Here is a 14,401-nt window from a genome sequence, read left to right as displayed (position 1 = left end):
CACAGAGCCCCTTTCCACTTGATTAAAAGGCTAAAATCTTTCCATGCAAATACATAGCCCCCAAATACCATATTTTCTTTGTTTTCTCTCTCTCTCCTCCCTGTCTCCTTCCCTCGCAAAGCACTCTCTCTTCCCCCCAGCCCCTCTCCCTCTCCCTACCATTAATTTTAAGTTTTCATGCACTGCAGCACATTGTGGCAATGGTATTTCACAATGGGACTGTTTGAAAGTTACAGAAATCAAAAAAGAAATCAACCAACTAAAAGCAGCCAAACCCGGAGTACACTGCTCAGCCCCATTTAAAGATTAAGGCCCAGAAGCAAGTAAAGCTGTAGTTCAGAGCGATATTTGCAAATAGCACCTTAAAGCAGTTTACGCTGGAGTGCACAACAAGGGGGAAAGTGATAATACTGAGTTTGGTAGAATGGGATAAAAAAAAACAAAAGAAGCGTGCCACTTGTAAAAGTACAAGTCAAGAAATTGAAGGGGACGGGGCTGTTCATTCAGTCAAGAGGACTCACAAGTAAAAGGCTCCTGAGGCATTAGTGTTGAATTTGGCGCAAAATGCATTGTGTTGTCGTGTAATATGAATGAACATACAATTTCAATCTTCAATAAAGAAAGATCTATTAAAAAATCAACACTTGCAAATTAAGAAAGTTTCTGTCCAGTCATGTTCCAAAAATAGTGAATGCTTTACGAATGTGCGTGTCATCCTTTAGAGCAGGGGCCGATTTAAATTTCCCATTATCATTCCAATATTAGTACATGTGTTGCAGAAGCAAGCGCAAAGGGAGAGTCAATCAAACCATTGATTAGGACCTCTGGTCAAAGGTTTGCCATACCAAATGTCCTTATTTCAGAGGGCAGAAAGTCCAAACACCATTTAGATATCGGGTGGTATGAAATGAAGAGGCAAACAACAACGAATAAGCATTCTTTGCTGCTGTATTGATCTGGCCCTAAAGGGTTTTAGTTTAATGCCAATTATATTTAAAGATATAAAGATGAATGGTCCAGGGTGCTTGCAAAATGAAAACCCCCTCCCCATCACAATGGCTGGGTCATACAAGCCTGAGAGCATCACAATAGACCCAATAGACATGAGAAAAACTCGGTACCTCTGAGTGTATGTGGGCCCATGGCTGTATCAAGGACAAGGCAAAAACAGGAGGTGGCTTAAGGAGTCAGCACCAGAGGCTGTCCGATTGAGCCCTGTAAGCAACAGATGTTGGACCATCCTATAAAGGATTCTGAGGCTGATTTCAATTTTAACTTTGCTGCTGATTTAAGGATTGCTCAACCTTCGACCCACGTCTAGTTTGCTTGGATAAGCCCTGGAAATCTTTTACAGCTTGTACTGGTGGGAGATGATGTGACTTTATCAACTGCAACGGGATATGAGGCATGTGTGCCACAAAAAGCAGGTCTAGGATTTTTTTATAAGAAAGCCGCTTTAAGAAGGGAACTTTGGGCAACCCCACTGAGAGCAAAAGTATTACACAAAAGGTAAGGGGGTCAGTGGGTCAACTGATACAATAAACTAACTCACAGTCAAATGTGCTAAGTCCAAATACTACCTGTTTCTACATTTTCCAGGCTTTTTGTCTCATTTCTTAACAGATCCATTCCTATGTACCTCTGTGCTTTCAACAGAGTTTTCATTGTAAGGGAGGGACATACAGTATACCTTAAACATTCCTGGGCAGGGAAGACTCTATGTAAAAGCAAGAGTAGCAGACAGCTTAAAAGAATCATCAGCAGGACCCTCTAGATCTTCCCCAAAAAACATAACATTATTTCTCTGCATGCATGTGCGTTGAACAGCGCAAGTAGTTTGGTTAATGTCAGTGGATAAATGTCACTTTCCCACAGCGCAGAACAAAATCACTTGTACAGGCCCCTTCTGCAAAAGCATTACCACTGTAGAAAGCAGTGAAGGTGAGGCAGTGTGCAGTCACCTCCGACACTTCCCTCCTCTGATCGGCCACGATCGGCCAAGGACCTCTCTATGAGAGCTGAGGGTGGAATTTTCTGGACCTCTGTAACTTGGGGAGACATGGCAAAAGGGATCCTCAATCAACAGCTCAGCCTTTGCTTTGTGGCCTGTCCGTATATATCTGTTCTCCAAATTACCTGCCGCTGCCCAGGTGTCAGCTGGTGAGATGGAATGACCTCCCAGGTAGGATCCTGGCAGATGATTTGCATAGGCAAACCCCCTCGCTCTCTTTCTTACCCCTGCTTACTCCACAGTAGCAAGTATCTGGGCAAAATATAGTGGTCGAGGTAGGGTAGCAGTAACTAGCAACTCTGAGAAAGTAAATCTGGGGAGCTTGGCGACTTGTGGGGAACAACTGCAGAGCTCATCTCCCAGAACTTTGTGGCACGGGGAGAAGGTCTGTGGGATTTCAGTAACTTGGAGACATGCAACCTGGTCGGGAGTGCTTCAGGTCTCCTTCCTTGCATGTTCCAAGCAACTCAACAAAGCATCAACAGGCTGCCATGCCAGCCACAGAGCCCCTTTCCACATGATTAAAAGCCTAAAATCTTTTCCATGCAAACACATAGCCACCGAAAACCATATTTTCTTTGTTTTCTCTCTCTCTGTCTCTCTCTCCTCCCTCCCTCCCTCCCTCCTTCCCATCCCCCATAACCCCCCCCCTCCCTCTTCCTCTCCCTACCATTCATTTTAAGTTTTCCTGCACTGCAGCACATTGTGACAATGGTATTTCACAATCGGACTGTTTGAAAGTTACAGAAATAAAAAAAGAATTAACCAACTAAAAGCAGCCAAATCCGGAGTACACTGCTAAGCCACAATTAAAGATTAAGGCCTAGAAGCAAGTAAAGCTGTAGTTCAGAGCGATGTTTGCAAATAGCTCCTTAAAGCAGTTGACGCTGGAGTGCACAACAAGAGGAAAAGTGATAATACTCAGTTTGGTAGAATGGGATAAAAAACAAAAGCAGCGTGCCACTTCTAAAAGTACAAGTCAAGAAATTGAAGGAGATGGGGCTGTTCATTCAGTCAATAGGACTCACAAGTAAAAGTCTCCCGAGGCATTAGTGTTGAATTTGGCCCAAAATGTATTGTGTTGTCGTGTATTATGTATGAAAATACAATTTCAATCTTCATTAAAAAAAGATGTATTAAAAAATAAATACTTGCAGATTAAGAAAGTTTCTGTCCTGTCGTGTGCCAAAAATAGTGAATGCTTTACGAATGTGCGTGTCATCCTTTGAAGCAGGGGCCAATTCTATTTTCCCATTTTCATTCCAATATTAGTACATGTTTTGCTGAGGTACATAGGAATGGATCTGTTAAGAAATGAAACAAAAAGCCTGGAAAAATGTTGAAACAGGTAGGATTTGGACTTACAATAAACGGACTCACAGTCAGATGTGCTATCCCTTGACCCACTGACCCGCTTACCTTTTGTGTAATCCTTTTGCTCTCAGCAGTGTTGTCCAAAGTTCCCTACTTAAAGAGACTTTCTTATAAAAAAAGATCCTAGACATGTTTTTTATGGCCCACATGCCTCATATCCCGTTGCTCTTGATAAACTCACATCATCTCCCACCAATACAAGCTGTAAAAGATGTCAAGGGCATAGCCAAGGAAATTAGACGTGGGCCGAAGGTTGAGCAATCCTTAAATCAGCAGCAAAAATAACATTGAAATCAGCTTCAGAATCTCTTAAAGGATGGGCCAACACTGGTTGCTTGCAGGGCGCAATCGGGCTGACGCCTTAAGGCAAGCGCAAAGGGAGAGCCAACCAAACCATTGATTAGGACCTCTGGACTTTCTGCTCTTTAACATAAGGACATTTGATATGGCAAACGTTTGACCAAACACCATTTAGATGTCGGATGGTATGGAATTAAGCGGCAAACAGCAATACATCAGCATTCTTTGCTGCTTTATTGATCTGGTCCTAAAGGGTTTGGTTTAATGCCAATTATATTTAAAGATAAAAAGATTCATGCTCAACGGTGCTTGCAAATCGACACCCCTCTCCCCATCACGATGGCTGGGTGATGCAAGAGTGAGAGCATCACAGCAGACCCAGAGACATGAGAAACACTCTGTACCTCTGAGTGCATGTGGGCCCATGGCTGGATCAAGGACAAGGCAAGAATAGGAGATGGCTTAAGGTGTCAGCACCCAGGCTGCCCCATTGCGCACTGCCAGCAACAGATGTTGGACCATCCTTTAAGAGATTCTGAGGCTTATTTCAATGTTAACTTTGCTGCTGATTAAAGGATTGCTCAACCTTCGACCCGCGTCTAGTTTGCTTGGCTAAGCCCTGAAAATCTTTTACAGCTTGTATTGGTGGGAGATGATGTGAGTTTATCAAGAGCAACGGGATATGAGGCATGTGTGCCACAAAATGCAGGTCTATGATCTTTTATTTGAAAGCCACTTTGGAAAACCCTACTGAGAACAAAAGGATTACACAAAAGGAAAGGGGGTCAGGGGGGCAAGGGATAGCACATCTGAATGTGAGTCATTTAATTGTAAGTCCAAATCCTACGCGTTTCGACATTTTTCCAGGCTTTTTGTTTCAGTTCTTAACAGATCCACTCCTATGTACCTCTGTGCTTTCAACAGAGTTTTCATTGTAATGGAGGGACATACAGTATGCCTTAAACATGCCTGGGCAGGGAAGACTATGTAAAAGCAAGAGTAGCAGACAGCTTAATAAATCATCAGCAGGACCCTCTAGACCTTCCCCAAAAAACATAACATGATTTCTATGCATGTATGTGCGTTGAACAGCACAAGTAATTTGGTTAATGTCAGTGGATAAATGTCACTTTCCCACAGCGCAGACAAAATCACTTGTACAGGCCCCTTCTGCAAAAGCATTACCGCTGTAGAAAGCAGTGAAAAGGTGAGGCAGTGTGCAGTCCCCCCACCCCCGACCCTGATCGGCCACGATCGGCCAAGGACCTCTCTATAAGAGCTGAGGGTGGAATTTTTCTGGACCTCAGTAACTTAGGGAGACATGGCTAAAGGGATCCTCAATCAACGGCCCAGCTTTTGCTCTGTGGCCTGTCCGAATATGTCTGTTCTCCAAATTACCTGCCGCTGCCCAGGTGTCAGATGGTGAGATGGAATGACCTCCCAGGAAGCATACTGGCAGATGATTTGCATAGGCACACCCCCTCTCCCTCTCTCTTAGCCCTGCTTACTCCACAGTAGCAAGTATCTGGGGAAAATATAGTGGTCGAGGTGGGGTAGCAGTAACTAGCAACTCTGAGAAAGTAAATCTGGGACACTTGGCGACCTGTGGGGAACAACTGCAGAGCTCAGTGCCCAGAAGTTTGTGGCACAGGGAGGAGGTCTGTTGGATTTCAGTAACTTGGAGACATGCAACCTGGTCGGGAGTGCTTCAGGTCTCCTTCCTTGCATGTTCCAAGCAACTCAACAAAGCATCAACAGGCTGAGATACCAACCACAGAGCCCCTTTCCACTTGATTAAAAGGCTAAAATCTTTTCCATGCAAATACATAGCCCCCAAATACCATATTTTCTTTGTTTTCTCTCTCTCTCCTCCCTGTCTCCTTCCCTCGCAAAGCACTCTCTCTTCCCCCCAGCCCCTCTCCCTCTCCCTACCATTAATTTTAAGTTTTCATGCACTGCAGCACATTGTGGCAATGGTATTTCACAATGGGACTGTTTGAAAGTTACAGAAATCAAAAAAGAAATCAACCAACTAAAAGCAGCCAAACCCGGAGTACACTGCTCAGCCCCATTTAAAGATTAAGGCCCAGAAGCAAGTAAAGCTGTAGTTCAGAGCGATATTTGCAAATAGCACCTTAAAGCAGTTTACGCTGGAGTGCACAACAAGGGGGAAAGTGATAATACTGAGTTTGGTAGAATGGGATAAAAAAAAACAAAAGAAGCGTGCCACTTGTAAAAGTACAAGTCAAGAAATTGAAGGGGACGGGGCTGTTCATTCAGTCAAGAGGACTCACAAGTAAAAGGCTCCTGAGGCATTAGTGTTGAATTTGGCGCAAAATGCATTGTGTTGTCGTGTAATATGAATGAACATACAATTTCAATCTTCAATAAAGAAAGATCTATTAAAAAATCAACACTTGCAAATTAAGAAAGTTTCTGTCCAGTCATGTTCCAAAAATAGTGAATGCTTTACGAATGTGCGTGTCATCCTTTAGAGCAGGGGCCGATTTAAATTTCCCATTATCATTCCAATATTAGTACATGTGTTGCAGAAGCAAGCGCAAAGGGAGAGTCAATCAAACCATTGATTAGGACCTCTGGTCAAAGGTTTGCCATACCAAATGTCCTTATTTCAGAGGGCAGAAAGTCCAAACACCATTTAGATATCGGGTGGTATGAAATGAAGAGGCAAACAACAACGAATAAGCATTCTTTGCTGCTGTATTGATCTGGCCCTAAAGGGTTTTAGTTTAATGCCAATTATATTTAAAGATATAAAGATTAATGGTCCAGGGTGCTTGCAAAATGAAAACCCCCTCCCCATCACAATGGCTGGGTCATACAAGCCTGAGAGCATCACAATAGACCCAATAGACATGAGAAAAACTCGGTACCTCTGAGTGTATGTGGGCCCATGGCTGTATCAATGACAAGGCAAAAACAGGAGGTGGCTTAAGGAGTCAGCACCAGAGGCTGTCCGATTGAGCCCTGTAAGCAACAGATGTTGGACCATCCTATAAAGGATTCTGAGGCTGATTTCAATTTTAACTTTGCTGCTGATTTAAGGATTGCTCAACCTTCGACCCACGTCTAGTTTGCTTGGATAAGCCCTGGAAATCTTTTACAGCTTGTACTGGTGGGAGATGATGTGACTTTATCAACTGCAACGGGATATGAGGCATGTGTGCCACAAAAAGCAGGTCTAGGATTTTTTTATAAGAAAGCCGCTTTAAGAAGGGAACTTTGGGCAACCCCACTGAGAGCAAAAGTATTACACAAAAGGTAAGGGGGTCAGTGGGTCAACTGATACAATAAACTAACTCACAGTCAAATGTGCTAAGTCCAAATACTACCTGTTTCTACATTTTCCAGGCTTTTTGTCTCATTTCTTAACAGATCCATTCCTATGTACCTCTGTGCTTTCAACAGAGTTTTCATTGTAAGGGAGGGACATACAGTATACCTTAAACATTCCTGGGCAGGGAAGACTCTATGTAAAAGCAAGAGTAGCAGACAGCTTAAAAGAATCATCAGCAGGACCCTCTAGATCTTCCCCAAAAAACATAACATTATTTCTCTGCATGCATGTGCGTTGAACAGCGCAAGTAGTTTGGTTAATGTCAGTGGATAAATGTCACTTTCCCACAGCGCAGAACAAAATCACTTGTACAGGCCCCTTCTGCAAAAGCATTACCACTGTAGAAAGCAGTGAAGGTGAGGCAGTGTGCAGTCACCTCCGACACTTCCCTCCTCTGATCGGCCACGATCGGCCAAGGACCTCTCTATGAGAGCTGAGGGTGGAATTTTCTGGACCTCTGTAACTTGGGGAGACATGGCAAAAGGGATCCTCAATCAACAGCTCAGCCTTTGCTTTGTGGCCTGTCCGTATATATCTGTTCTCCAAATTACCTGCCGCTGCCCAGGTGTCAGCTGGTGAGATGGAATGACCTCCCAGGTAGGATCCTGGCAGATGATTTGCATAGGCAAACCCCCTCGCTCTCTTTCTTACCCCTGCTTACTCCACAGTAGCAAGTATCTGGGCAAAATATAGTGGTCGAGGTAGGGTAGCAGTAACTAGCAACTCTGAGAAAGTAAATCTGGGGAGCTTGGCGACTTGTGGGGAACAACTGCAGAGCTCATCTCCCAGAACTTTGTGGCACGGGGAGAAGGTCTGTGGGATTTCAGTAACTTGGAGACATGCAACCTGGTCGGGAGTGCTTCAGGTCTCCTTCCTTGCATGTTCCAAGCAACTCAACAAAGCATCAACAGGCTGCCATGCCAGCCACAGAGCCCCTTTCCACATGATTAAAAGCCTAAAATCTTTTCCATGCAAACACATAGCCACCGAAAACCATATTTTCTTTGTTTTCTCTCTCTCTGTCTCTCTCTCCTCCCTCCCTCCCCCATAACCCCCCCCTCCCTACCATTCATTTTAAGTTTTCCTGCACTGCAGCACATTGTGACAATGGTATTTCACAATGGGACTGTTTGAAAGTTACAGAAATAAAAAAAGAATTAACCAACTAAAAGCAGCCAAATCCGGAGTACACTGCTAAGCCACAATTAAAGATTAAGGCCTAGAAGCAAGTAAAGCTGTAGTTCAGAGCGATGTTTGCAAATAGCTCCTTAAAGCAGTTGACGCTGGAGTGCACAACAAGAGGAAAAGTGATAATACTCAGTTTGGTAGAATGGGATAAAAAACAAAAGCAGCGTGCCACTTCTAAAAGTACAAGTCAAGAAATTGAAGGAGATGGGGCTGTTCATTCAGTCAATAGGACTCACAAGTAAAAGTCTCCCGAGGCATTAGTGTTGAATTTGGCCCAAAATGTATTGTGTTGTCGTGTATTATGTATGAAAATACAATTTCAATCTTCATTAAAAAAAGATGTATTAAAAAATAAATACTTGCAGATTAAGAAAGTTTCTGTCCTGTCGTGTGCCAAAAATAGTGAATGCTTTACGAATGTGCGTGTCATCCTTTGAAGCAGGGGCCAATTCTATTTTCCCATTTTCATTCCAATATTAGTACATGTTTTGCTGAGGTACATAGGAATGGATCTGTTAAGAAATGAAACAAAAAGCCTGGAAAAATGTTGAAACAGGTAGGATTTGGACTTACAATAAACGGACTCACAGTCAGATGTGCTATCCCTTGACCCACTGACCCGCTTACCTTTTGTGTAATCCTTTTGCTCTCAGCAGTGTTGTCCAAAGTTCCCTACTTAAAGAGACTTTCTTATAAAAAAAGATCCTAGACATGTTTTTTATGGCCCACATGCCTCATATCCCGTTGCTCTTGATAAACTCACATCATCTCCCACCAATACAAGCTGTAAAAGATGTCAAGGGCATAGCCAAGGAAATTAGACGTGGGCCGAAGGTTGAGCAATCCTTAAATCAGCAGCAAAAATAACATTGAAATCAGCTTCAGAATCTCTTAAAGGATGGGCCAACACTGGTTGCTTGCAGGGCGCAATCGGGCTGACGCCTTAAGGCAAGCGCAAAGGGAGAGCCAACCAAACCATTGATTAGGACCTCTGGACTTTCTGCTCTTTAACATAAGGACATTTGATATGGCAAACGTTTGACCAAACACCATTTAGATGTCGGATGGTATGGAATTAAGCGGCAAACAGCAATACATCAGCATTCTTTGCTGCTTTATTGATCTGGTCCTAAAGGGTTTGGTTTAATGCCAATTATATTTAAAGATAAAAAGATTCATGCTCAACGGTGCTTGCAAATCGACACCCCTCTCCCCATCACGATGGCTGGGTGATGCAAGAGTGAGAGCATCACAGCAGACCCAGAGACATGAGAAACACTCTGTACCTCTGAGTGCATGTGGGCCCATGGCTGGATCAAGGACAAGGCAAGAATAGGAGATGGCTTAAGGTGTCAGCACCCAGGCTGCCCCATTGCGCACTGCCAGCAACAGATGTTGGACCATCCTTTAAGAGATTCTGAGGCTTATTTCAATGTTAACTTTGCTGCTGATTAAAGGATTGCTCAACCTTCGACCCGCGTCTAGTTTGCTTGGCTAAGCCCTGAAAATCTTTTACAGCTTGTATTGGTGGGAGATGATGTGAGTTTATCAAGAGCAACGGGATATGAGGCATGTGTGCCACAAAATGCAGGTCTATGATCTTTTATTTGAAAGCCACTTTGGAAAACCCTACTGAGAACAAAAGGATTACACAAAAGGAAAGGGGGTCAGGGGGGCAAGGGATAGCACATCTGAATGTGAGTCATTTAATTGTAAGTCCAAATCCTACGCGTTTCGACATTTTTCCAGGCTTTTTGTTTCAGTTCTTAACAGATCCACTCCTATGTACCTCTGTGCTTTCAACAGAGTTTTCATTGTAATGGAGGGACATACAGTATGCCTTAAACATGCCTGGGCAGGGAAGACTATGTAAAAGCAAGAGTAGCAGACAGCTTAATAAATCATCAGCAGGACCCTCTAGACCTTCCCCAAAAAACATAACATGATTTCTATGCATGTATGTGCGTTGAACAGCACAAGTAATTTGGTTAATGTCAGTGGATAAATGTCACTTTCCCACAGCGCAGACAAAATCACTTGTACAGGCCCCTTCTGCAAAAGCATTACCGCTGTAGAAAGCAGTGAAAAGGTGAGGCAGTGTGCAGTCCCCCCACCCCCGACCCTGATCGGCCACGATCGGCCAAGGACCTCTCTATAAGAGCTGAGGGTGGAATTTTTCTGGACCTCAGTAACTTAGGGAGACATGGCTAAAGGGATCCTCAATCAACGGCCCAGCTTTTGCTCTGTGGCCTGTCCGAATATGTCTGTTCTCCAAATTACCTGCCGCTGCCCAGGTGTCAGATGGTGAGATGGAATGACCTCCCAGGAAGCATACTGGCAGATGATTTGCATAGGCACACCCCCTCTCCCTCTCTCTTAGCCCTGCTTACTCCACAGTAGCAAGTATCTGGGGAAAATATAGTGGTCGAGGTGGGGTAGCAGTAACTAGCAACTCTGAGAAAGTAAATCTGGGACACTTGGCGACCTGTGGGGAACAACTGCAGAGCTCAGTGCCCAGAAGTTTGTGGCACAGGGAGGAGGTCTGTTGGATTTCAGTAACTTGGAGACATGCAACCTGGTCGGGAGTGCTTCAGGTCTCCTTCCTTGCATGTTCCAAGCAACTCAACAAAGCATCAACAGGCTGAGATACCAACCACAGAGCCCCTTTCCACTTGATTAAAAGGCTAAAATCTTTTCCATGCAAATACATAGCCCCCAAATACCATATTTTCTTTGTTTTCTCTCTCTCTCCTCCCTGTCTCCTTCCCTCGCTCCCTCCCACCCTCCCGCACTCTCTCTTCCCCCCAGCCCCTCTCCCTCTCCCTACCATTAATTTTAAGTTTTCATGCACTGCAGCACATTGTGGCAATGGTATTTCACAATGGGACTGTTTGAAAGTTACAGAAATCAAAAAAGAAATCAACCAACTAAAAGCAGCCAAACCCGGAGTACACTGCTCAGCCCCATTTAAAGATTAAGGCCCAGAAGCAAGTAAAGCTGTAGTTCAGAGCGATATTTGCAAATAGCACCTTAAAGCAGTTTACGCTGGAGTGCACAACAAGGGGGAAAGTGATAATACTGAGTTTGGTAGAATGGGATAAAAAAAAACAAAAGAAGCGTGCCACTTGTAAAAGTACAAGTCAAGAAATTGAAGGGGACGGGGCTGTTCATTCAGTCAAGAGGACTCACAAGTAAAAGGCTCCTGAGGCATTAGTGTTGAATTTGGCGCAAAATGCATTGTGTTGTCGTGTAATATGAATGAACATACAATTTCAATCTTCAATAAAGAAAGATCTATTAAAAAATCAACACTTGCAAATTAAGAAAGTTTCTGTCCAGTCATGTTCCAAAAATAGTGAATGCTTTACGAATGTGCGTGTCATCCTTTAGAGCAGGGGCCGATTTAAATTTCCCATTATCATTCCAATATTAGTACATGTGTTGCAGAAGCAAGCGCAAAGGGAGAGTCAATCAAACCATTGATTAGGACCTCTGGTCAAAGGTTTGCCATACCAAATGTCCTTATTTCAGAGGGCAGAAAGTCCAAACACCATTTAGATATCGGGTGGTATGAAATGAAGAGGCAAACAACAACGAATAAGCATTCTTTGCTGCTGTATTGATCTGGCCCTAAAGGGTTTTAGTTTAATGCCAATTATATTTAAAGATATAAAGATTAATGGTCCAGGGTGCTTGCAAAATGAAAACCCCCTCCCCATCACAATGGCTGGGTCATACAAGCCTGAGAGCATCACAATAGACCCAATAGACATGAGAAAAACTCGGTACCTCTGAGTGTATGTGGGCCCATGGCTGTATCAAGGACAAGGCAAAAACAGGAGGTGGCTTAAGGAGTCAGCACCAGAGGCTGTCCGATTGAGCCCTGTAAGCAACAGATGTTGGACCATCCTATAAAGGATTCTGAGGCTGATTTCAATTTTAACTTTGCTGCTGATTTAAGGATTGCTCAACCTTCGACCCACGTCTAGTTTGCTTGGATAAGCCCTGGAAATCTTTTACAGCTTGTACTGGTGGGAGATGATGTGACTTTATCAACTGCAACGGGATATGAGGCATGTGTGCCACAAAAAGCAGGTCTAGGATTTTTTTATAAGAAAGCCGCTTTAAGAAGGGAACTTTGGGCAACCCCACTGAGAGCAAAAGTATTACACAAAAGGTAAGGGGGTCAGTGGGTCAACTGATACAATAAACTAACTCACAGTCAAATGTGCTAAGTCCAAATACTACCTGTTTCTACATTTTCCAGGCTTTTTGTCTCATTTCTTAACAGATCCATTCCTATGTACCTCTGTGCTTTCAACAGAGTTTTCATTGTAAGGGAGGGACATACAGTATACCTTAAACATTCCTGGGCAGGGAAGACTCTATGTAAAAGCAAGAGTAGCAGACAGCTTAAAAGAATCATCAGCAGGACCCTCTAGATCTTCCCCAAAAAACATAACATTATTTCTCTGCATGCATGTGCGTTGAACAGCGCAAGTAGTTTGGTTAATGTCAGTGGATAAATGTCACTTTCCCACAGCGCAGAACAAAATCACTTGTACAGGCCCCTTCTGCAAAAGCATTACCACTGTAGAAAGCAGTGAAGGTGAGGCAGTGTGCAGTCACCTCCGACACTTCCCTCCTCTGATCGGCCACGATCGGCCAAGGACCTCTCTATGAGAGCTGAGGGTGGAATTTTCTGGACCTCTGTAACTTGGGGAGACATGGCAAAAGGGATCCTCAATCAACAGCTCAGCCTTTGCTTTGTGGCCTGTCCGTATATATCTGTTCTCCAAATTACCTGCCGCTGCCCAGGTGTCAGCTGGTGAGATGGAATGACCTCCCAGGTAGGATCCTGGCAGATGATTTGCATAGGCAAACCCCCTCGCTCTCTTTCTTACCCCTGCTTACTCCACAGTAGCAAGTATCTGGGCAAAATATAGTGGTCGAGGTAGGGTAGCAGTAACTAGCAACTCTGAGAAAGTAAATCTGGGGAGCTTGGCGACTTGTGGGGAACAACTGCAGAGCTCATCTCCCAGAACTTTGTGGCACGGGGAGAAGGTCTGTGGGATTTCAGTAACTTGGAGACATGCAACCTGGTCGGGAGTGCTTCAGGTCTCCTTCCTTGCATGTTCCAAGCAACTCAACAAAGCATCAACAGGCTGCCATGCCAGCCACAGAGCCCCTTTCCACATGATTAAAAGCCTAAAATCTTTTCCATGCAAACACATAGCCACCGAAAACCATATTTTCTTTGTTTTCTCTCTCTCTGTCTCTCTCTCCTCCCTCCCTCCCCCATAACCCCCCCCTCCCTACCATTCATTTTAAGTTTTCCTGCACTGCAGCACATTGTGACAATGGTATTTCACAATGGGACTGTTTGAAAGTTACAGAAATAAAAAAAGAATTAACCAACTAAAAGCAGCCAAATCCGGAGTACACTGCTAAGCCACAATTAAAGATTAAGGCCTAGAAGCAAGTAAAGCTGTAGTTCAGAGCGATGTTTGCAAATAGCTCCTTAAAGCAGTTGACGCTGGAGTGCACAACAAGAGGAAAAGTGATAATACTCAGTTTGGTAGAATGGGATAAAAAACAAAAGCAGCGTGCCACTTCTAAAAGTACAAGTCAAGAAATTGAAGGAGATGGGGCTGTTCATTCAGTCAATAGGACTCACAAGTAAAAGTCTCCCGAGGCATTAGTGTTGAATTTGGCCCAAAATGTATTGTGTTGTCGTGTATTATGTATGAAAATACAATTTCAATCTTCATTAAAAAAAGATGTATTAAAAAATAAATACTTGCAGATTAAGAAAGTTTCTGTCCTGTCGTGTGCCAAAAATAGTGAATGCTTTACGAATGTGCGTGTCATCCTTTGAAGCAGGGGCCAATTCTATTTTCCCATTTTCATTCCAATATTAGTACATGTTTTGCTGAGGTACATAGGAATGGATCTGTTAAGAAATGAAACAAAAAGCCTGGAAAAATGTTGAAACAGGTAGGATTTGGACTTACAATAAACGGACTCACAGTCAGATGTGCTATCCCTTGACCCACTGACCCGCTTACCTTTTGTGTAATCCTTTTGCTCTCAGCAGTGTTGTCCAAAGTTCCCTACTTAAAGAGACTTTCTTATAAAAAAAGATCCTAGACATGTTTTTTATGGCCCAC

At 43.6% G+C, this 14,401-nt stretch overlaps 3 non-coding genes across 3 annotated transcripts; all 3 read right to left on the bottom strand.

Annotated features, from left to right (window-relative positions):
- Positions 1 to 680: 680 nt before the first annotated feature.
- On the bottom strand, positions 681 to 787 carry LOC138560836 (U6 spliceosomal RNA). The gene has a single exon (XR_011299301.1). It is a non-coding gene; the product is annotated as a U6 spliceosomal RNA (small nuclear RNA).
- A 5,351-nt stretch (positions 788 to 6,138) lies between these two features.
- LOC138560835 (U6 spliceosomal RNA) lies at positions 6,139 to 6,245 on the bottom strand. Its single transcript, XR_011299300.1, has one exon. It is a non-coding gene; the product is annotated as a U6 spliceosomal RNA (small nuclear RNA).
- A 5,334-nt stretch (positions 6,246 to 11,579) lies between these two features.
- On the bottom strand, positions 11,580 to 11,686 carry LOC138560834 (U6 spliceosomal RNA). Its single transcript, XR_011299299.1, has one exon. It is a non-coding gene; the product is annotated as a U6 spliceosomal RNA (small nuclear RNA).
- Positions 11,687 to 14,401: the final 2,715 nt, after the last annotated feature.

Source organism: Ambystoma mexicanum, unplaced genomic scaffold (genome assembly GCF_040938575.1).
Source record: "Ambystoma mexicanum isolate Mex_15411 unplaced genomic scaffold, UKY_AmexF1_1 Mex_scaf48, whole genome shotgun sequence".
NCBI lineage: Eukaryota > Metazoa > Chordata > Amphibia > Caudata > Ambystomatidae > Ambystoma > Ambystoma mexicanum.
Note: the sequence above shows the minus strand (reverse complement) of the source record. Positions and strands in the feature narration are given on the sequence as shown.